The sequence below is a fragment of the Ovis aries genome, chromosome 18 (assembly GCF_016772045.2).
Source record: "Ovis aries strain OAR_USU_Benz2616 breed Rambouillet chromosome 18, ARS-UI_Ramb_v3.0, whole genome shotgun sequence".
NCBI lineage: Eukaryota > Metazoa > Chordata > Mammalia > Artiodactyla > Bovidae > Ovis > Ovis aries.
This window is the reverse complement of record NC_056071.1, coordinates 6,387,461-6,409,971: the sequence shown is the minus strand read 5'-3', so window position 1 is coordinate 6,409,971 and position 22,511 is coordinate 6,387,461. Positions and strand designations below refer to the sequence as shown.

The 22,511-nt window shown below is 38.6% G+C and overlaps 1 protein-coding gene across 16 annotated transcripts in view; it reads left to right on the top strand.

Annotated features, from left to right (window-relative positions):
- Positions 1-22,511, top strand: part of MEF2A (myocyte enhancer factor 2A) — a 186,402-nt gene that overhangs the window by 44,637 nt on the left and 119,254 nt on the right. For 2 of the 16 annotated variants that reach the window (XM_060401550.1, XM_060401551.1), the window contains one exon: positions 519-22,511. This exon is cut by the window's right edge and continues 23,288 nt beyond it. The exons of 13 other annotated variants lie outside the window; for them this stretch is intronic. The gene's annotated coding sequence lies outside the window, so the exon portion shown is untranslated. The remainder of the gene's footprint in view (positions 1-518) is intronic. One more of the 16 variants, XM_060401552.1, reaches the window with a different exon arrangement.

The window sequence follows — 22,511 nt, the reverse complement described above, 5'->3', positions numbered from 1 at the left end:
ATCCATACATGACTACTGGAAAAATCATAGCTTTGACTAGATGGGTCTTTGTTGGCAAAGTAATGTCTCTTCTTTCTAATGTGCTGTCTAGGTTTGTCAGCTTTTCTTCCAAGCATCAAGCATTTTTTAATTTCATGACTGCAGTCACCATCTGCCAAAAACCCTAAGACTCTACACAAAAATTAATACGTGAAATCAGCAAGGTAGCAGGATATAAGATTAATATACAGAAATGTGTTGCATTTCTTTACAGTAACAATTTTTCAGAAAGAGAAAATGAAAAAAAATCCCATTTAGAATCACATCAAAGAAATACCTAGGAATAAATCTAACTGAAGAGGTGAAAGACCTGTATGCTAAAACTATAAGACATTGATAAAGGAAATTGAAGGTGATTCAGAGAAATAGAAATATATTGGATTGGAAGAGTGAATATTATTAAAATGGCCATACCTCAAAGTAATCTAGTGATTTATTGCAATCCCTATAAAAATACCGATGACATTTTTTTTTCACAGAAATACATCAAATACTAAAATTTGTATGAAACCATAGAAGACCCCGAACTACCAAAACAGTCTTGAGGCAAAAGAAGAAAGCTGGAGACAAAACCCTCCCAGACTTTAGAGACTACCGCAAAGCTACAGTAATCAAAATAGTATGGTATTGGCACAAAAAATAGACATAATAGATCAATGGAACACAATAGAGGGCCCAGAAATAAGCCTATGCACCTTCAGTCAGTCTTAGGGGAGGCAAGAATGTACAGTGGAGAAAAAAATGGTCTCATTGATCAGTGGTGTTGGGAAAGCTGGGCAGCTGCATGTGAAGTTAGAACACACCCTCACACTGTGCACAAAAATAAACTCAAAATGCTTTAGAAATATAAGACATATCACTATAGAACTCCTAGAATAGGACATAGGTAAAACAGTCTCTGACATAAATCATAGCAATATTTATGTATATCAGTCTTCCAAGGTGAAAGAAATAATAGCAAATATAAGCAAATGGGAGCTAATCAAACTTACAAGTTTTTGTACAGCAAAGGAAACGATCAACAAAACAGAAAAACAACCTGTGGAATGGGGGTAGATATTTGCAAATGACCAGCAGGGACTTAATTTCCAAAATATGCAAGCAGTTCATAAAATTCAGTATAAGAGAACAATCTAATCAGAAAATGGGCGGAAGAACTAAGTAGATGTTTCACCAAAGGAGATACACAGATGGTCAGTAGGTACATGAAAAGGTGCTCAATTTTGCTAATTATTAGAGAAGTGCGAATCAAAACTACAGTAACATATCACCTCATGCCGGTCAGAATGGCCATCATCAAAAAGTCTACAGATAATAAATGCTGGAGAGACTGTGGAGAATAGGAAACCTTCTACACTGTTGATGGCAATGTAAATTGGTGTTGCCACTATAAAAAACAGTATGAAGGTTCCCTAAAAATGGAATTATTAATGCTATATGATTCAGCAGCCTTACCCGGAGTTTGTATCTGGAAAAGACTAAAACTCTGAATTCAGAAAGACAGACAGATGCACCCCAGTGTTTATAGCAGCACCATTCACAATAGCCAAGACATGGAACCAACTTAAGTGTCCATTGGATAAAGAATAGACGAGGAAGATTGAAGAGAGAGAGAGAGAGAGAGAGAGAGAGAGAGAGAGAGAGAGAGTGTGTGTGTGTGTGTGTATAGTATGTATAGCTGTCACGCAAAGTAGTAGAGAATATCATGCAGAGCGAGGTTTGTCAAAGACAGTTACCATATGGTATCACATGTGGAATCTGAAAAATAATACAAATGAATCTATTTACAAAACAAACAGACTCACACACAGAAAACAGTCTTACAGTTACAAAGGGGAAAAGGGATGAGGAGAGGTAAATTAGGAATCTGAGATTAACAGATACTTGCTGCTATATATAAAATCAGTTCAGTTCAGTCTCTCGGTCATGTCTGACTCTTTGTGACCCCATGGACTGCAGCATGCCAAACTTTCCTGTCCGTTGCCAACTTCTGGAGCCTACTCAGACTCATGTCTATCTAGTCGGTGATGCCATCCAACCATTTCATCCTCTGTAGGTAGGCAATAAGGATTTACTTCATAGCACAGGAAACTATATTCAGTATCTTAAAATAACCTATAATGGAAAATAATATGAAAATTATATGTTTATTATGTGTATGTGTGTATATAACTGAACCACTTTTCTGTACACCTGAAACTAACAGTATTGTAAATCAACTACCTTCAATAAAAAATAAATGCAGTAAGTGTCTAATTACTTTTTAAAATGTTATTCTGTATTTTTGAAGTCTAGAATCATGTAGAATGATAGTGGAATCCATAAATGAAATTAAGGAAACAGTTTTGTTTATAATAGTATCAAAAGAATAGAATACTTAGGAATAAATTTAACAAAGAAGTGCATTTCCTCTACTCTGAAAACTAGAAAACATTGTTGAAAAAATGTAAAGTCAACCTAAGTAAATGGAAAGGCATACCATGTTTATGAATTGGAAAACTTAGTAAGATTGCAGTACACCCCAAACAGATTCAGTGCAATCCATGTCAGAATCTTAGCTGGCTATTTTTGAAGAAATTGACAAGCTGATCTTAGAATTCACATAGAAATTCAGGATACCTTGAATAACCAAAGAATGATCTTTAAAAATAATAAAAGTTGGAGGATTCCCATTACCTGATCTTAGAACTTACTACAGAGCTATAGTAATCAAGACATTGTGCTTGCTACTCATGCAGGGATATACATATAGAATAGTGGAGTAGAATTGAGAGTCTCTAGTAGTAAAACCATTCATTTATGGTGAATTGATTTTTGACAAGGGTGCCAAGACTATTCACTGGGGAAGCAATAGCCTTTTTAAAAGATTTAATAGGTAATTTATTTACAGTATTGTGTTGGTTTCTGCCAAACATCAACATTAATCCGCCATAGATATACATGTGTCCCCTCCTTCTTAAACCTCCCTTCCACCTCCCTCCCCATCCACACCCCTGTAGGTTGGTACAGAGTCCCCATTTGAGTTCCCTGAGTCATACAACAAATTCCCATTGACTCTTTATTTTGCTTATGGTAATGTATGTTTCCACCTTACTCTCCTCTTAGCTTCCATCCTCTCTTCCGCCCCCGCTAGTGTTCATCAGTCTGTTCGGTCTGTGTCTCCATTCTGCCCTACAGATACTTTCATCAGTATCCTCTTTCTAGATTCCATATATATGTGTTAAAATACAATATTTGTTTTTCTCTTTCTGACTGACTTCACTCTGTATAATAGGCTCTAGGTTCGTCTGCCTCATTAGAACTGACCAGATGCGTTCCTTTTTATGGCTGAGTAATAGTCCATTGTGTGTAGGTACCACAGCTTCTTTATTCATTCATCTGTCGATGTACATGTAGGTTGCTTCCATATTCTAGCTATTGTAAATAATGCTACAGTGAACATTGGGGTACATATGTCTTTTTCAGTTTTGGTTTCCTCAGGGTATATGCATAGTGGTGGGATTGCTGGGTCATATGGACAGGGAAGCCTGGCATGCTGCAGTCCATGGGGTCGCAGAGTGAGACACGACTGAGTGACTGAACTGATGGTGGTTTTATTCCTAGTTTTTAAAGGAATCTCTGTACTGTCTTCTGTAGTGCTTGTATTAGTTTACATTCCCACCAACCGTGTAAGAGGATTCCCTTTTCTCCACACCCTCTTCAGCATTTATTGTTGGTAGACTTTTTCATAAAACAATGCTAGGACACCTAGATATCCACATGTAAATGAACAGAGTGGGTTCCTTGCTTTATATGCTGTTCTGTCTTCAGTTACTCAGTGGTGTCTGATTTCTTACGACCCCATGGACTGTAACCCACCCACCAGGTCCTCTGCTTATGGGATTTCAAGGCAAGAATACTGGAGTGAGTTGCCATTTCCTACTCTTGGGGATTTTCCTGGCCCAGGTGTTGCACCCGTTTCTTGCGTCTCCTACATTGGCACACAGTCTTTACACTGTGCCACTTGGGAAGCCCCTGATAAGCGTCTAATATCCAAAATATATGAAGAACTCTTACAAGTTAACAATAAAAAGGCAAATAACCCAGTTTATGAAAGGATTTGAAATACATATTTCTTCAAAGAAGATATACAAATGACCAATAGGTTTACGAAAAGATACAGTCTGTCAGGGATCCCCAACCCCCAGGCCTTGGACAGATAGTGGTCCGTGGCCTGTTAAGATCTGGGCCGCACGGCAGGAAATGAATGATGGGCTAACGAGTGAAGCTTCGTCTGCTGCTCCCCATCATTCGTACTACCGCCCGAACCATCTATCCCACCTACCCCCACTCCCACTCCAGTCTGTGGGAAAATAGCCTTCCACGAGACCTGTTCCTGGTGCCAAAAAGATTGGGGACCGCTGCGTTGTATCATGAGTCATTAGAGAAACAAGTGAAAACTACACTGAAATACCACTTTACATCCGTTAGGATGGTTGTCACAAAAATAAGACAATAGCAGGTGTTGATGAGGATGTGTAGAAATTGGAACCCTTGTATATTGCTGCTAGGAAGGCAAAATGGTTCATACCCCTTGGAGAACAGCCTGGCAGTTCCTCAGAAAGTTAAACATAAAGTTAGTATATGACCCAGCTATTTTCCTCCTAGACATACACCCAAGAAAATTAAAAACATTTACACACGAAAATCTGGGCATCACTGTTCATAGCAGTGGAAATAACCCAAATGTTCATCACCGTTGAATGAAGAAATAAAATGTGGTATCCATAGAATACAGTATTATTCAGCCAAAAAAGGAATGAGGTGCTGATAATACTTAACACAAATGAGCTTTGAAAACTGAAAGAAACCAGACACAAAGGGCTACCTATTATCTGACTCTGTTTTATGACTTGCCTCAAATAGGTAAATCCAGAGAGTCAGAAAGTAAATGAGTAGTTTTCAGGAGCTGGGGAGAGGAAGGAATGGAGAATAATAGCTAATGGGCATTGGACTTCTTTTTAGGATGATAAAACTGTTCTGGAATTAGATAGTAGGGATGGTTGCACAACTTTGACTACTGTTTAAAAAAAGCAAAATTGTACACTCACAACTGTACACTTTTAAAAAGATCTTAATGGCATATATGAATTACAAATTGGTTAAAAGGCATATAGAAATGAAAACATTGGCCTACTTCGGATATAATTTATCTTCAAACCAGGATATTTTTGAGAGTGAGGGGTCTCACTTAATAATTACTCCCATACAATAAAAATAAAGTTGCATGCCCCAGGTACACCAGAATGTGTGTTCTCCCTGCTTCTTTGTATCTTTAAGCTGTTTCTCCTCACAGAAGACATATGAGGATTACAAAATTCTTCTTGTCTGTCTTTATCAAATATGGGAAAAAGACTAAGACAGCCCCGTAATTCCTGTAAAATAAATGGGAGAGAAGGTTTTTCTTTGTGGAGATGAATATAAATATGTGTATGAGGTGCATTGTATAGCTGTGATAGAATTAGATCTTTATTGATTTATGTGATTTTGTCACTTAACTGTCACACATAGCCAACCAGTGTTAGAGTGAAAAAGAAGTTTAGTGCTGTAACATAATAAAGCAGTTGCTCTGAGCCAGGGATGTGCATCATAATAGGTGCATAACAGTATGTGGAACCTTTAAAAATTACTCTTGCTTTGACATTAGTCTCAATTATGATTTGATAGATTTTTGTGGGGCCAGGGTAAGTTCATGCATGCAAAATAGATGTTTTAGCTCCTCAGTTGAATTTAATATCCATTTAAGTTGAGAGTCACTGCATTAAATTGAGGAATTTTATTGATTTATTTATTGAAATATATAGTTACTACTGTTTGGTGCATAAACAGTAAACAGCTGTAGTAACTGAGAGAACCTCAGTCTAAAGTATACCCTCCTCATCCCCAACCCCCCGGCCACCCTCTGTCACCTGAGCTAGCCATTGGTAATCTAGAAATTGTGATTCCTCTGATCCTCCAAGAACAGAGATTGGGAGGAATATTGGTTTATTGATTTTTTTGATTTTTTTTTAAATTTTGGCTACATTGAGGCAGGATTAGTAATGGGAAATAGGCAGAAGCTCAGGTTCCTCTGCAAATGCTTGAAACTATATCCTTGGCAGGTATAGGAAGGGTGTCATCTCTGCAGAATAAGAGGGGTTGGGAGATGGAGACCTTGTAGGAGGTCAGAACTCTCAGTTACCTGATAACTGCTCATGGCCTTTGTATTTTGGCAGCCCATTGTAGCTCCAGATAGATTGCCCTCTGACGTTGGAACTAAGGAGCTAGTTCAGTGGACACAGAAAGGAAGGACGTAGAGCAGCGTCGCGGTTTCTCCTGTACAGCCACACACAATTGAGAAGAAATTATCTTGATGCAAGACCCACGAAATTGGAGTTGTGTCACACCCTGAAGATTTTGCAGTTCAGTTTATTTAGTGATGGATCATTCCCATCCAGACACGTCCCCCTGGCATTTTTAATTGGTAGCCGTTCTTCAGCCACCGCTCAAATTGTCCTGCTGGTGGTGCTATGCTGCTGTCCCCCTCCCTGTGCTATAGAGTGGGTTCTTATTATTTGTCTCTTTCGTACATAGCTGTGTATATTAGTTGATCCCAGTCTCTGAATTTATCCCCCACTTCCCCCCCAACCCATGATGCTTTATTGTTGTACTGTACATGGCATTATTGCCCAGATTTTAACTTTGCCTCCTTGGTATGACTTTGGATGATGACTAGCCATTTTGTCCTCAGTTGCTTCACCCTGGAAATGGAGCAAATGCTAACTACCTCACAAGGTTATTGTGACTACTAAATGAGATAGCACACATTAATTTTTGACACAGCTGTTGGTACATGTAGAATTGGATGAATGTTAGTGACCTGTAGTTCGGTGAAAAACAACTGACTTCTTTCAAAAGGTTGACTTTAGAGAATTTTCACAGCCTGAGGCCTGAAATCTTTCTTATACTTTGATTTATTGCCTCCATTCATTAACTAAGTGACTGTTTATTGAACATCTATTTTGGGCAGGGTACTTTGGTAGCTTTTGGGGTTTTAGGAAAGGCAGAGGAAGCAGAGATCAAATTGGCAACATCCGTAGGATCATCAAAAAAGCAAGAGTTCCAGAATAACATCTGCTTTATTGACTGTGCCAAAGCCTTTGACTTGTGGATCACAACAAACTGGAAAATTTTTAAAGAGATGAGACTACCAGACCACCTGACCTGCCTTCTGAGAAATATGTATGCAGGTCAAGAAGCAACAGTTAGAACTGGATGTGGAACAACAGACTGGCTCCAAATTGGGAAAGAAGTATGTCAAGGCTGTATGTTGTTACTCTGCTTATTTTATGCAGAGTACATCATGCAAAATGCCAGGCTGGAGGAAGCACAAACTGGAATCAAGATTGCTGGGAGAAATATCAATAACCTCAGATATGTAGATGACACCACCCTTATGGCAGAAAGTGAAGAACTAAAGAGCCTCTTGATGAAAGAGGAGAGTGAAAAAGTTGGCTTAAAACTCAACATTCAGAAAACTAAGATCGTGGCATCTGGTCTCATCATTTCATGGCAAATAAATGGGGGAAACAATGGAAACAGTGAGAGACTTAATTTTGGGGGGGCTCCAAAATCACTGCAGGTGGTGACTGCAGCCATGAAATTAAAAAACACCTGCTCCTTGGATGAAAAGCTATCCCAACCTATACAATATTCAAAAGCAGAGACATTATTTTTCCAACAAACGTCCATCTAGTCAAAGCTATGGTTTTTCCAGTAGTCATGTATGGATGTGAGAGTTGGACTATAAAGAAAGCTGAGTGCTGAAGAATTGATGCTTTTGAATTGTGTTGTTGGAGGAGACTCTTGAGAGTCCCTTGGACTGCAAGGAGATTCAACCAGTCCATCTTAAAGGAAATCAGTCCTGAATATTCATTGGAAGGACTGATGCTAAAGCTGAAACTTCAGTACTTTGGCCGCCTGATATGAAGAACTGACTCATTTGAAAAGAGACAGATGCTGGGAAACTTTGAAGGCAGGAAGAGAAGGGGATGATTGAGGATGAGATGGTTGGATGGCATCACCGACTTGATGGACATGAGTTTGAGTAAGCTGGGGGAATTGGTGATGGACAGGGAATCCTGGCATGCTGCAGTCCATGGTGTTGCAAAGAGTTGGACATGACTAAGCAACTGAACTGATTATCTAAATCTACAAGTTTACTGTTCCAGTTTGCTGCTTTATCTTTGTTACAGTCATTTGTTAATCTGCTTTTTAATTTGCATATGATTATTGTCAGGTAGAATAGAAAAAGGAGTCCAAGATGGCAGAATCAGGCTGAAGGTAAAAATTAACAACAGCACAAAAGTCAGTGAAAGGGGAGGTTAAGGAACAGAGTGGGAGTCTTCATCAAAAAAAAAAAAAATGCCCAAAACACACCCCCTTCTCTCTGATTGGTCTTGTGTATAACCAATCAGGTGAACGCTGGTACAGTTCCCCTGTTTGCGTAGGATGTAAACAGACCCAGGGACAGAACAATTAATCGTATTTGCATAGGACTGTCTAGTCAAGTCTGTGGTTTTTCCAGTGGTCATGTATGGATGTGACAGTTGGACTGTGAAGAAGGTTGAGCGCCGAAGAATTGATGCTTTTGAACTGTGGTGTTGGAGAAGACTCTTGAGAGTCCCTTGGACTGCAAGGAGATCCAACCAGTCCATTCTGAAGGAGATCAGCCCGGGGATTTCTTTGGAAGGAATGATGCTAAAGCTGAAACTCCAGCCCTTTCGCCACCTGATGCAAAGAGTTGACTCATTGGAAAAGACTGATGCTGGGAGGGATTGGGGGCAGGAGAAGAAGGGGACGACAGAGGATGAGATGGCTGGATGGCATCACGGACTCGATGGACGTGAGTCTGGGTGAACTCCGGGAGTTGGTGATGGACAGGGAGGCCTGGCATGCTGCGATTCATGGGGTCGCCAAGAGTCGGACATGACTGAGCGACTGAACTGAACTGAACCAATTAGGCTTCAGGGGGAGGAGACAAAGTATACAATGGGAAGCTAGATGGGATGGGACTCCCTCCTGGATGGATCTGCCCTTGCCTCTGGGAAGTGAACTGCCTGCTTCCTGCTTGAGTTGTAACAAAGCTGTAACTAGTTTGTCCTTATGAATGCTGCCTGCTTAATAAAATCCTGCCTGTTTGAGTTACAAGTGATTCGTCGTTAAAAAGTGATCCACTCCGCTACAGTGAGACAAGAACCAATGATGGCTAAATGAACCAGACATTATGAAAATCAGTTACAGGAATTGATTGCTCATCTTTGAATTTTGCCTTCTGTCACCCAATACTGCTATTGGTTAGCAGTGTTTCATTGTGTGCTCAGCTCACACAACATTTCTTGTAAAGACTGCTGTGTTGTGTTGTTAAGTTGATAAGTTATGTCCCACTCTTTGCGGCCCCAGGTACTGAAGCATACCAGGCTTCCTTGTCCTTCACCATCTTGCGGAACTTTCTCTTATTCATGTCCATTGAGTCAGTTATGCTATCTATCCATCTCACGCACTGCAGCCCTCTTCTCCTTTTGCCTTCAATCTTTCCCATCATAAGGTCTTTTCCAAAGAGTCGGCTTTTTTCATCAGGTGGCCAAAGTATTGGAGTTTCAGCATCAGTCCTTCCAGAGACTGTTCAGGGTTGATTGCTGTTAGGATCAGCTGGTTTGGTCTTATAGGCCAAGGGACTCGAGTCTTCTCCAGCATCACAGTTTGAAAGCATTAATTCATCTGCTCTCCACCTTCTTCATGGTCCCACTCTCACATCTGTATGGTTCAGCTCTCACATCCGTACTTGACTACTGGAAAAACTATACCTTTGACTACATGGGCCTGTGTCAGCAAAGTGATGTCTTTGCTTTTTAACATGCTGTCTAGGTTTGTCATAGCTTTCCTTCCAAGGAGCAAGTGTCTTCTGATTTAATGGCTGCAGTCACTGCCCACAGTTATTTTTAGTCAAAGAAAAAAAATCTGTCACTGTTCCCACTTTTTCTCCATTTGCCATGAAGTGATGGGGCCAGATGTCATGATCTTAGCTTTCTGAGTGTTGAATTTTTAAGACAGCTTTTTCACTCTCCTGTTTCACACTCATCAAGAGGCTCTTTAGTTCCTTTTCACTTGCTGCCGTTGGAGTGGCATCATCTGCATATCTGAGGTTGATGCTTCTCCTGGCAATCTTGATTCCAGTTTGTTATTAATCCAGCATGGCATTTTGCATGATGGACTGTGCATATAAGTTAATAAGCAGAGTGACAATATACAGCCTTGTCGTACTACTTTCGCAATTTTGAACCAGTCCATTGTTCCCTGTCATGTTCTAATTGTTGTTTCTTGACCTGCATCCAGGTTTCTTAGGAGGCAGGTAAGGTGGTCTAGTATTCCACCTCTGGTATTCCTTGTCTTTAAGAATTTTAAATTTGTTGTGATCCACACAGGCAAAAGCTTTTACATAGTCAGTGAAGCAGAATAGATGTTTTAATGGAATTTCCTTGATTTCTCTTTGATCCAACAATTTTGGCAAAATTTGACCTCTGGTTCCTCTGCCTTTTCTAAACCCAGCTTGTACATCTGGAACCTCTTGATTCACATACTGCTGAAGCCTAGCTTGAAAGATATTGAGCATAACCATAGTAGCATGAGAAATGAGTGCAGTTGTCCGGTAGTTTGAACATTCTTTGGCACTACCTTTCTTTGATCCCAAAGAAAGAAAACTGACCATTTCCAGTCTTGTGATCACTGCTAAGTTTTCACAGTTGCTGACATATTGAGTGCAGCACTTTAACAACATATTTTAGGATTTGAAATAGTTCAGCTGGAATACCATCACCTCCACTAGCTTTGTTCTTGATACTGCTTCCTAAGGCACGCTTGACTTCATACCTGTATGTCTGGCTCTAGGTAAGTGATCACATCATTTTGGTTATCTGGGTCATTAAGATCTTTTTTTTTTTTTAATACAGTTCTTCTGTGTATTCTTGCCACTTCTTAATATTTTCTGCTTCTGTTAGGTCCATGTGATTTCTGTCCTTTATTGTGCCTGCCTTTGCATGAAATGTTCCCTTGATATTTCTAATTTTCTTAAAGAGAAATAGTCTTTCCTATTCTGTTTTCCTCTTATTTCTTTGCATTGTTCACTTAGGAAGGATTTCGTACATCCTCTTGCTGTTCTTTGCTTCTTTGCATTCAGATAGGTATTTCCTTCCTTTTCTCCTCTGCTTTTCGCTTCTCTTCTTTTCTCAGCTACTTTTAAGGCCTCCTCAGACAACCATTTTGCCATTTTGCATTTCTTTTTCTTGTGGATGGTTTTGATCATTGCCTCTTGTATAAAGTTACAAACATCTGTCCATAGTTCTTCAGGCACTCTATCAGATCTAATCCCTTGAATCTATTTGTCACTTTCACTGTATAATCGTAAGGGATTTGATTTAGGTCATACCTAAATGGCCTAGTGGTTTCCCCTACTTTCTTCAACTTAAAGTCTGAATTTTGCCGTAAGGAGTTTGTGATCTGAGCCACAGTCAGCTCCTGGTCTTATTTTTGCTGATTGTATAGAACTTCTTTATCTTCAGCTGCAAAGAGTATAGTCGATCTGATTTTGGTATTGACCTTCTGGTGATAGTCATGTGTAGAGTTGTCTCTTGTGTTGTCACAAGAGGGTGTTTGTTATGATCATTGCGTTCTCTTGGCAAAACTCTGCTAGCCTTTGCCCTGCTTTACTTTGTACTCCAAGGCCAAACTGGCCTTTTACTCCACGCCTCTTTGACTTCCTACTTTTACTTTACTGTGCCTTAGTATGAAAAGGACATCTTTTTTTGGTGTTAACTTCTGGAAGGTTTTGTAGGTCTTCGTATAGCTGTTCAACTTCAGCTTCTTCAGCATTAGTGTTTGGGGCATAGACTTGGATTACTGTGATACTGAATGATTTGCTTTGGAAACAAACCGAGAGTATTATGTCGTTTTCAAGATTTTACCCAAGAACTGCACTTCGGAATCAGTGTTTAAGGAAACATTAGTGTCATCTGATTTTTTTCCTACCAGCTTCTGTAGCAGCGTATTTCTCCCATGTTCTGCCAAAGGTGAATTAGTTCTTGTGTCCTGTCCCCTCAGAGAGGCTTGTCATCTTTTATAATTTACATGGTTGTCTTGCAGCCTCAGCTTCTTGATAGGTTCAAGAAAATTATGCTTTTGTTAGGATAGGAGCCTCTAATGTTTCTAACATCCTTGTGCTAACTCGCTTCAGTCATGTCCAACTCTTTGAGACCCTATGGACTGTAGTCCACCAGGCTCCTATGTCCATGGGATTCTATAGGCAAGAATATTGGAGTGGGTTGCTATGCCCCCTTACATGGGATCCTCCTGATCCAGGGATTGAACCTGCTTCTCCTCCAAGGCAGATTCTTTGCCACTGAGCCACCAGGGAAGCCTTAACATCATTAGCTGAAGTGAGTGTTTTTGTTTTTTTTTTTTTTTTAAATAGATAAAGTCCTTTCTTTTATAAAGTTTAGAGTGTTGCAAAAAATGTTAATATCAATTAGGTAATCAATGTGTATATTTTCTTAAAATATATATTTTAGGGGTTTTGGCTGTATGTTAGTTCTTTGGAAGTATACACTCAAATTAGTTGAAATTGAATGAATCATATCTTGGGATGATAGAAATGTAATGAAAATATGTCAAAATTTTTGGGATGCATTTTTTTGTTGTTAATTACACAAAATCTTTTCTGCCCTAAAAATAATCAGTTGTTGTCTTGAATTCCTTTAGAAGTGAAAGGTTGGACTCTGTTAGGAGTCTTCCTTATATTTGTAATGGCCAGAGTAAAATGAAGTAAAGTGTAGCAGGTTAAAGATTTTTGTTCTCTGTTTAGGTTCTGTCTGTAGAAGAAAACAATCATGCTAAATTAGAATGCCACATAGAGCTAGAATATTCATGTGAGAATGTTCATGTGAGAATGTTCAAGTCTCTTTTTGCGTTTGTGCTTTTTATACCTTTATTATTTCTTACACTTAACTAAACATTGAAACACTTGAAGATTTTTCCTTACCTTTGGCTGTTCTGAAAATATGTTGTTTCTAATGGTTATCAATAAATACCTTATCAGTTAAACTGGGCAAATTTCACTGAGTTCAAAGTATTAAACTTTCCTTCTGGTTTTGTTTGTCTTGCTATCTGGAAATCTAATTATCTTGAAAATAATGCAAAGTTTTTACCTTCCCAGAAGTGTCCTTCCTTCTAATAATAATGTTGAAAATGCGATCCTTGCCTTGCATAAATGTCATGTAAAAATGTGCAACCCCATAGATGGCAGCCCACCAGGCTCCCCCATCCCTGGGATTCTCCAGGCAAGAATACTGGAGTGGGTTGCCATTTCCTTCTCCGGTGCGTGAAAGTGAAAAATGAACGTGAAGTCGCTCAGTCGTGTCCAACTCATAGCGACCCCATGGACTGCAACTTGTCAGGTTCCTCCGTCCACGGGATTTTTCCAGGCAAGAGTGCTGGAGTGGGTTGCCATTGCCTTGCATGCCTTTATTGGTCTCACTTCTTTTCGTGACCAACTTTGGGATTGAGGAGACTTCTTTTTGCTTCTGGACACAGTTTACTTATGTAATAGGAAGATATTGGGATTCATGTCTCTTTCTAACTGCTGCTTGCTGCTGCTGCTGCTGCTAAGTCGCTTCAGTTGTGTCTGACTCTGCGACCCCATAGACGGCAGCCCACCAGGTTCCCCCGTCCTTGGGATTCTCCAAGCAAGAACACTGGAGTGGGTTGCCATTTCCTTCTCCAATGCATGAAAGTAAAAAGAGAAAGTGAAATCGCCTAGTCGTCTCCGACTCTTTAGTGACCCCAGGGACTGCAGCCCACCAGGCTCCTCTGTCCATGGGATTCTCCAGGCAAGAGTACTGAAGTGGGGTGCCATTGCCTTCTCCACTCTTTCTAACTATTGGGTATTAATCATTTTAAAGTAATAATAAGTCTTAGGGAAAAGTGTTTAATGTAGATGCATGTTAATAAGAACTGTTATGAGTGATTTTCTGAGAATCCAGTCAAAGATGGGAAAGTTTCCTTCATACTCTTGAGATGTCACTGGAAAGCAGTAATGATTCTTTCCTGGCTCTTGACTTTCAGTTGACCTTTTAATCATACATTGTAGCTACAAAATATGTATATATAATTGATTTTTTAAAATTAACCAACACAAACTTTTGGAATGACGGAGTAATGGTACTTCTGGGCACCTGTGGAATTCTTACTATGTGGATAGGCCAGACAGATCCCTCCCTTCAGTTTCAAAAGATTTACCGTGATTATTGTAAGAATGACAGCTGAGAGTCATAGTAGCGCTTTCACATTTCATTTGAGAGGATTTGGGTAGATTGATGTAGCATTTTTTTCTTTCTTTGCAGCATTTTGTGGTTTTCCTAAAAGTACAGAAACACAGTAGAAAATAGTGTCTTATCTGACCAGGGAAGCCAGTTTGGAGAAATACAGTAGTTTTTCCCTCCCCCATAGTGACATCTTTAGGGCTTCCTGGTGACTCAGACAGTTAAAGAATATTCCTACAATGCAGGGTTCAATCCCTAGGTTTGATCCCTAGGTCAGGGTTCGATTCCTAGGTCAGGAAGATCCTGTGGAGAAGGGAATGGCTACCCACTCCAGTATTCTTCCCTGGAGAATTCCATGGACTGACGAGCCTGGCAGGCTGCAGTCCACAGAGTTGCAAAGAGTTGGACACTACTCAGCGACTAACACTTTCACTTCACTTGCAGTGAAATCTTTAATAATTTTTTGGATGTCCTTGAAATTTATACACTGATGGTTTATGTTGTCTGCATAGTATTCACAAAGGTAAAAATCAGTCTTCAGCAGAGATTATAATCTTCAAATGATTTTGTATGTTTCATTTTAGAAATATGTAAATATTAATTAGAATTGTGGAATGTTAGAGCTGAAGTCCTGGCTAGCATTAACAGAACACTTTATATATGCTTGGCACTCTAAGGAGAATTTTATGCAAATTTCACTTATTCTTTAGAAAGTCTGTGTGATACATATATATGTTATTATTATCCATAGTTTATAGTTTTGCAAAGAGAAGTCAGGTGATATTTCCAAGGTCACACAAAGCCAGATAGAAATATCAGTGGTTTCACATTCCATTTAGGATAAAGTTCATATCTCCTGCTTACATCTCCTAATCGTCTTTTTTCATTATCTTACCTGTGGCACAACCATTTCAGCTCCTTATAGTTTTGTTAAAGTTTCTCATTGTCTTTCATACCATGTACTCTCTATCCCAGTAAATATGTTAACAAACTTGAAATCAGACAAACCAATTAAATGAAACAGTTGCTCCCTCCTCTTGTTGTCGTTGTTCAGTCACTAATTTGTGTCCAACTCCTTGCGACCCTGTGAACTGTAGCGCACCAGACTCCTCTGTTCTCCACTAGCTTACAGAGTTTGCTAAGTTCATGCCCATTGAGTCGGTGATGCTATCCAACCATCTCATTCTCTCCTGCCCCCTTCTCCTTTTGGCTTCAATCTTTCCCATTATCAGGTTTTTTCCAGTGAGTTGACTCTTGGCACTAGGTGGTCAAGATATTGGAGCTTCAGCTTCAGCATTGGTCCTTCCAGTGAATCTTCAAAAGCACCACAGTTCAAAAGCATCAATTCTTTGGTGCTCAGCCTCCTTTATGGTCCAGCTTTCACATCCGTACAGGACTGCTGGAAAAACCGTAACATTGACAATACAGATCTTTGTTGGCAAAGTGATGTCTCTGCTTTTCAATACACTGTCTAGGTTTGTCATAGCTTTTCTTTCAAGGAGCAAGTGTCTTTTAATTTCTTGGCTGCAGTCACCATCTGCAGTGATTTTGGAACCCGAGTAAATGAATCTATCACTGCTTCCACTTTCCCCACTTCTATTTTCTCCCTTTTACTGTGTTTGTAAATTATATACATTTGTTTGTTTTGGAATGTAGCACTATATTGATATTTATTCCCATGGCTCTCTTAAAGACAAAGTTTTTTTTAGTTTTTATTTTAAACATTCATATTTGGTTTCTTAGTGTTTAGCCTAGTGCCTAATACTCAATATTTGCTGGTTGTATGATATGTTACACTGAACTTTGTAACTTTGAGACTGTTACTTCTAAAAATTAGTTTCTCTTGTCCATAAAATGAATAGGATTAACATGTCTGTTCTTCTTTTCTCCTTTAAAATTCAATACTTGTAAGTTTTATTATGTTGATTTTATTTATCAAGCTTTTGGTATTAAGCCTGCTTTCCTCATATTATGTTAATAAATAGTTACAATGAAATTTAGTGAGGAAAATGAAGATGATCTCTATCAATTGATACAATAAGTGAAAAAGAAGATACAATAAGTGAGAAAAAGTAAAGTTGCAAAAGAGCAGGCAGGTAGAATTACTTTCATGTTTGAAAGAAGGTACATATCTGTATAACTTATCTGTATTATCTTAGTTTTATAGAGAAGAAACAGAAAAGATAAACTAGTAAATGTTGAAATTGGTTACCTATAAGAGGAGGGAAGGGGAAAGAGGTAGGGAAAAGTAGACACTTGCTTTGATTCTAGGTTTCAGTATAGTTTTGATGTGTATAAATTTGTTAATATTTTGCATATTAAAAAAATTAAAAGGATAAGAGGGAAAAAAATCCTAGAGCTGAACGTGCATAGAAATGAACTTATTTGTGTATATGGTAAGTGAATAGCTACCATCACTCAGAATAGGGGAAGCAACTGATCCAAATAATTTTTGAACATAGTACTTGACGATATCTCCTTATTCTATGTAAAAAAGAACATATGGAGCTCTTTCAGTGATTTGGGGTTGAGGGATGGCTGTTAATACTATATGTGAGTTGGTCTTCCCAGGTGGCGCCAGTGGTAAAAAGTCTGCCAATGTAGGAGACACAAGAAACGTGGGTTTGGTCCCTGGCTTGGGAAGATCCCTTGGAGTAGGAAATGGCAACCCACTCCAGTATTCTTGGAAAATTCCATAGACAGGAGCCTTGCTGACTACCGTCCACTACAGTCCATGGGGGCGCAAAGAGCTGGGCATGACTGAGCACACATGCACACGCAGAGTTTAAGCGGGGCCGTTCTAAAACGGCTTTGTGTATATGGCAGGCAGTGCTTCTGTGCCAGGCGCTTCTGACCCCTTGAGGAAGACAACTTTGGATATATTTTATTTTTTATTATTTAGTTTTATTAGAATATAGTCATTTTACAGGACTGTGTCAGTTTCTGCTGTACAGCAAAGGGAATCATCAGTACATATACATATGTTCCCTCCCTTTTGGATTTCCTTCCTATTTGGGTCACCAGAGAGCACTGAGTAGAGTTCCCTGGGTTGTAGAAGAGGTTCTTAGTAGTTATCTATTTTATATGTGAAAGTGAAAGTCACTCCGTTGTATCCGACTCTTTGTGACTCCATGGATTATACAGTCCATGGAATTCTCCAGGCCAGAGTACTGGAGTGGGTAACCTTTGCCTTCTCCAGGGGATCTTCCCGACCCAGGATTGAACCCAGGTCTCCCGCGTTACAGGCGGGTTCTTTACCAGCTGAGCCGCAAGGGAGGCCCGTTTTATACATAGCAGTGTATGCGTCATCCCTAATCTCTCAGTTCGTCCCATATCCCCTCACCCTTCTCCTTCATATCGATACATTTGTTCTGTATGTCTGTGCCTATTTCTGCTTTGCATATAAGATCATCTGTACCATTTTTCCAGATTCCATTTACATCAGTTAATATATGATAATATGATAATTTTCTCTTTTTCTGTCTAACTTTACTCTGTATAACAGTCTCTAGGTTCATCCATGATTATTTCATTCTTTTAATGACTGATCGTATTCCATTGTGTATATATGTATGGCATCTTTATCCATTCATCTGTTGATGGACATTTAGGTTGCTTCCATGTCATGTCTATTGTAAATAGTCCTGCAGTGAACATTGGGGCGCATGTATCATTTTAAATTATGGTTTCTCCAAGTATATGCCCAGGAGTGGGATTTTTGGGTCATATAGTAGTTCTATTTTAGGTTTTTGAGGAACTTTCATACTGTTCTCTATAGTGGCTGTATCAATTTACATTCCACCAACAGTGTAAGTGGGTTCCCATCTCTCTGTACCTTCTTTAGCATTTATTATTTGTAGATGTTTTTAATGGTGGCCATTCTGACTGGTGTGAGGTCACACCTCATTTTAGTTTTGATCTTCATTTCTCTGATAATTAGTTATGTTAAGCATCATTTCGTGTGCTTATTGGCCATCTGCTGTATCTTCTTTGGAGAAATGTCTGTTTAGGTCTTCTGTCCATTTTTTTATTGGTTTGTTTGTTTCTTGATATTGAGCTGCATGAGCTGTTTGTATATTTTGGGGATTAATCTTTTGTCTGTTGTTTCACTTGGAAATATTTTCTCCCATTCTGAGGGTTGTCTTTTTTGTCTTGTTTATGGTTTCCTTTGCCTTACAAAAGCTTTTAGGTTTAATTAGGTCCCATTTGTTTATTTTTGTTTTTATATTAATTGTTCCAGGAGATTGCTCAAAAAAGATCTGGCTGCATTTTATGTCAAAGAGTGTCCTGGCCTCCAAGAGTTTTGTAGTGTCTGAATTACCTTTAGGCCTTTAATCCATTTTGAGTTTTATTTTTGTGTATGTTGTTAGGGAATGCTCTGATTTCATTCTTTTACATGTAGCTGTCCAGTTTTTGCAGCACCACTTATTGAAGAGACTATCTTGTCCATTGTATATTCTTGTCTCTTTTGTCGTAGGTTAGATGATCGTAGGTGTGTTGGTTTATCTCTGGGCTTTCTGTCCTATCCCATTGATCTGCATCTGTGCCTGTGTGTGTATGCGCGTGCGTGCGCCAGTACCACGCTGTCTTGATTTTTGTAGCTTTGTAGTATAATCTGAAGTCATGGAGCCTGATTCCTCCAGCTCTGTTTTGCTTTCTCAGGATTGCTTTGACTGTTTGGAATCTTTTGTGTTTTGATACAAACTGTAAAATTTTTTGTTGTGGTTTTTAGAAAAATGCCATTGGTAATTTGATAGGAATTGCACTGAATCTGGAGATTGCTTTGGATAGTATAGTCATTTTCACAATATTGATTCTTCCAATTATGAATATGGTATATCTCTCCAGCTGTTTGTGTCATCTTTGATTTCTTTTCATCAGTATCTTATAGTTTTCTGTACCAGTCTTTTGATCCCTTAGATAGGTTTGTTCCTATTTATTATTTTGGTTGTAGTGGTAAATGTAGAGAAGGCGATGGCACCCCACTCCAGAACTCTTGCCTGGAAAATCTCATGGATGGAGGAGCCTGGTAGGCTGCAGTCTGTGGGGTCGCTGAGTCAGGCATGACTGAGTGGCTTCACTTTCACTTTTCACTTTCATGCATTGGAAAAGGAGATGGCAACCCACTCCAGTGTTCTTGCCTGGAGAATCCCAGGGACAGGGGAGCCTGGTGGGCTGCCGTCTCTAGGGTCACACAGAGTCGGACACGACTGAGGCAACTTAGCAGCAGCAGCAGCAGTGGTAGATGAGATTATTTCCTGAATTTTTCTTTCTGATCTTTAATTGTTAGTGTATAGTAATGCAAGAGATTTCCATGTATTGAATTTTTATCCTTCAGCTTTACTGAATTCATTGGTTGGCTCTAATAGTTTCTGGTGGCATCTTTAGGATTTTTTTTTTTTTTTAAGGATTTTCATTGTATCATACCATGTCATCTACAGACAGTGACAGTTTTACTTCTTTTCCAGTGTGGATCCCTTTTATTTCTTTTTCTTTGATGCTGTGGCTAGGACTTCCAAAACTATGTTAAATAATAGTGGTGAGTGGGCACTGTTGTTTTTTTCCTTTCAAAGAGAAAAAACTTTCAGTTTTTCACCATTGAGAATAGTGTTTGCTTTGGGTTTGTCACGTTGTTCAGTTGTTAAGTCATGTCCGACTCTGTGGCCTTCATTATGTTGAGATATGTTCCCTTTGTGCCCACTTTCTGGAGAGTTTTTTTTTTAATCGTAAATGGATATTGAATTTTGTCAAAAGCTTTTTCTGCATCTGTTGAGATGATCATATGGTTTTTATTCTTCAGTTTTTTAATAGGGTGTATTACATTGGTTGATTTGTATATGTTAAAGAATCCTTGCATCCCTGGGATAAATACCACTTGATCATGGTGTATAATCCTTTTAAGGTGGTGTTGGATTCAGTTTGCTAGTATTTTGTTGAGGATGTTGTGTCTTTGTTTACCGGTGATACTGACCTATTAGAGGATGGTGGCCTCATAGAATGAGCTTGGAGTGTTGCTCCCTCTGTAATTTTTTTTTTCTTTAGAAGGATTTGAGAAAAATAGGTCTTAGCTCTTCTGTAAATTGATAGAATTCAGCCATGAAGCCACCTGGTCCTGGACTTCGTTTGTTGGAAGATTTTAAATCATAGTTTCAATTTTATTACCTGTGACTGAGCTGTTTATATTTTCTATTTCTTTTAGGTTCAGTCTTGAAGATTGCGTTTTTCTAAGAATTTGTACATTTCTTCCAGGTTGTCCATTTTATTGGCATATAGTTGCTTGTAGTAGAATGTTTGTATTTCTGCAGTGTCAGTTGTAACTTATTTTTCATTTCTAACTTTATTGATTTGGGTCCTCTCCCCTTTTTTTCTTGTTGAGTCTAAGGGCTTATCAATTTTGTTTATCCTCTCAAAACACCAACTATTACTTCCTTCATTTCTATTTCATTTATTTCTGCTCTAATTTTATGATTTCTTTCTTTCTACCATCTTTGGCTTTTGTTTTTCTCTCTCTAGTTGCTTAGGGTATAAGATTTGATGTTCATTTGAGATTTTTCTTGTTTCCTGAGGTAGGACTTTATTGCTATAAACTTCTCTCTTAGAAGTGCTTCTGTGGCTTTCTACAGGTTTTAGGTCATTGTGTTTTCATTGTCATTTGTTTCTAGGTTTAAAAGAAATTTTCCTCTTTGATTTCTTCATTGATCTCTTGGTTATTTAGTAGCATGTTGTCTAGCCTCCATGTATTTGGTTTTTTATTTTTTTGGCAGTTTTTTTTTTTTTTCGTGTAATTGATTTCTGATCTCATAGTGTTGTTTTCAGAAAAGATGCTTGACATTATTTCATTTCTTAAATTTTCCAAGGCTTGATTTATGACCCAAGATGTGATCTTTCATGGAGAACGTTCCATATGCACTTGAGAAGAAAATGTATTTTGCTGCTTCAAAATGCAGTATTCTAGGTATTAGTTAAGTGTGTGTGGAATAATTGTCAGTTAAGGCTTGAATTTCCTTATTAATTTTCTGTCTGTATGATCTGTCCTTTGGTGTAAGTGGAGTGTTAGTGTCCCCCACAATTTTTGTGTTGCAGTCAGTCTCACCTTTTATAGCTGTTAGCATTTGTCTTTTGTATTGAGGTGGCTCCTGTGTTGGATGCATAAATATTCACATTTATGTCTTCTTGAATTTATCCCTTGATCATTATATACTGTCCTTATGTGTCTCTTGTAGTACTCTTTATTTAAAGTCTATTTTGTCTAATATGAGTATTGCTACTTTAGCGTTTTTTTTTTTTTTTTTTTGATTACCATTTGCGTAGGTTATCTGTTTCCACCCCCTCACTTTCAATTTGTATGTGTCCCTAGGTCTGAAGTGGGTCTCTTGTAGATGGCGTGTATATAAGTTCTTGTTTTTGTATCCATTCAGCCAGTCCGTATCTTTTGGTTGAAGCAATTACTGCATTACATTTAAGGTAAGTGTCAATATGTGTGTTCCTATTACCATTTTCGAAATGTTTTCGGTTTGTTTTGGTAGGTCTTTTTCTACCCTTGTGTTTCTTTTTTAGAGTAGTTCCTTTTACATTTGTTGTAAATCTGGTTTGGTGGTAATGAGTTCTCTTAGCTTTTTCTTGTCTGTAAAGTTTTTGATTTCTTCACTGAACTTGAATGAGATCCTTGCTGGGTAGAATATTGGTGGTAGCTCTTTGATTTTCATTAGTTTAAATGTATCCTTCCACTCCCTTATGGCCTGCAGAGTTACCACTGAAAAATCAGCTAATAACCTTATGGGAATTCCCTTGTATGTTATTTGTTGCTTTTCTGTTGCTGCTTTCAGTTTGTTTTCCTTTATATGTCCTTCTTGTTAGTTTGATTAGTAGGTGTCTCGGTGTGTTTCTCCTTGGGTTTATCCTGTATGGGACTCTGAGCTTCCTAGATTTAGGTGACATATTCCTTTCCCATATTAGGGAAGTTTTTGAGTATAGTCTCTTCAAATATTTTCTCAGGCTGTTTCTCTTTCTCTTTAATGTTGGTGCATTTAATGTTGTCCCAGAGGTCTGTGAGAATATCCTCATTTCTCTTCATTCTTTTTT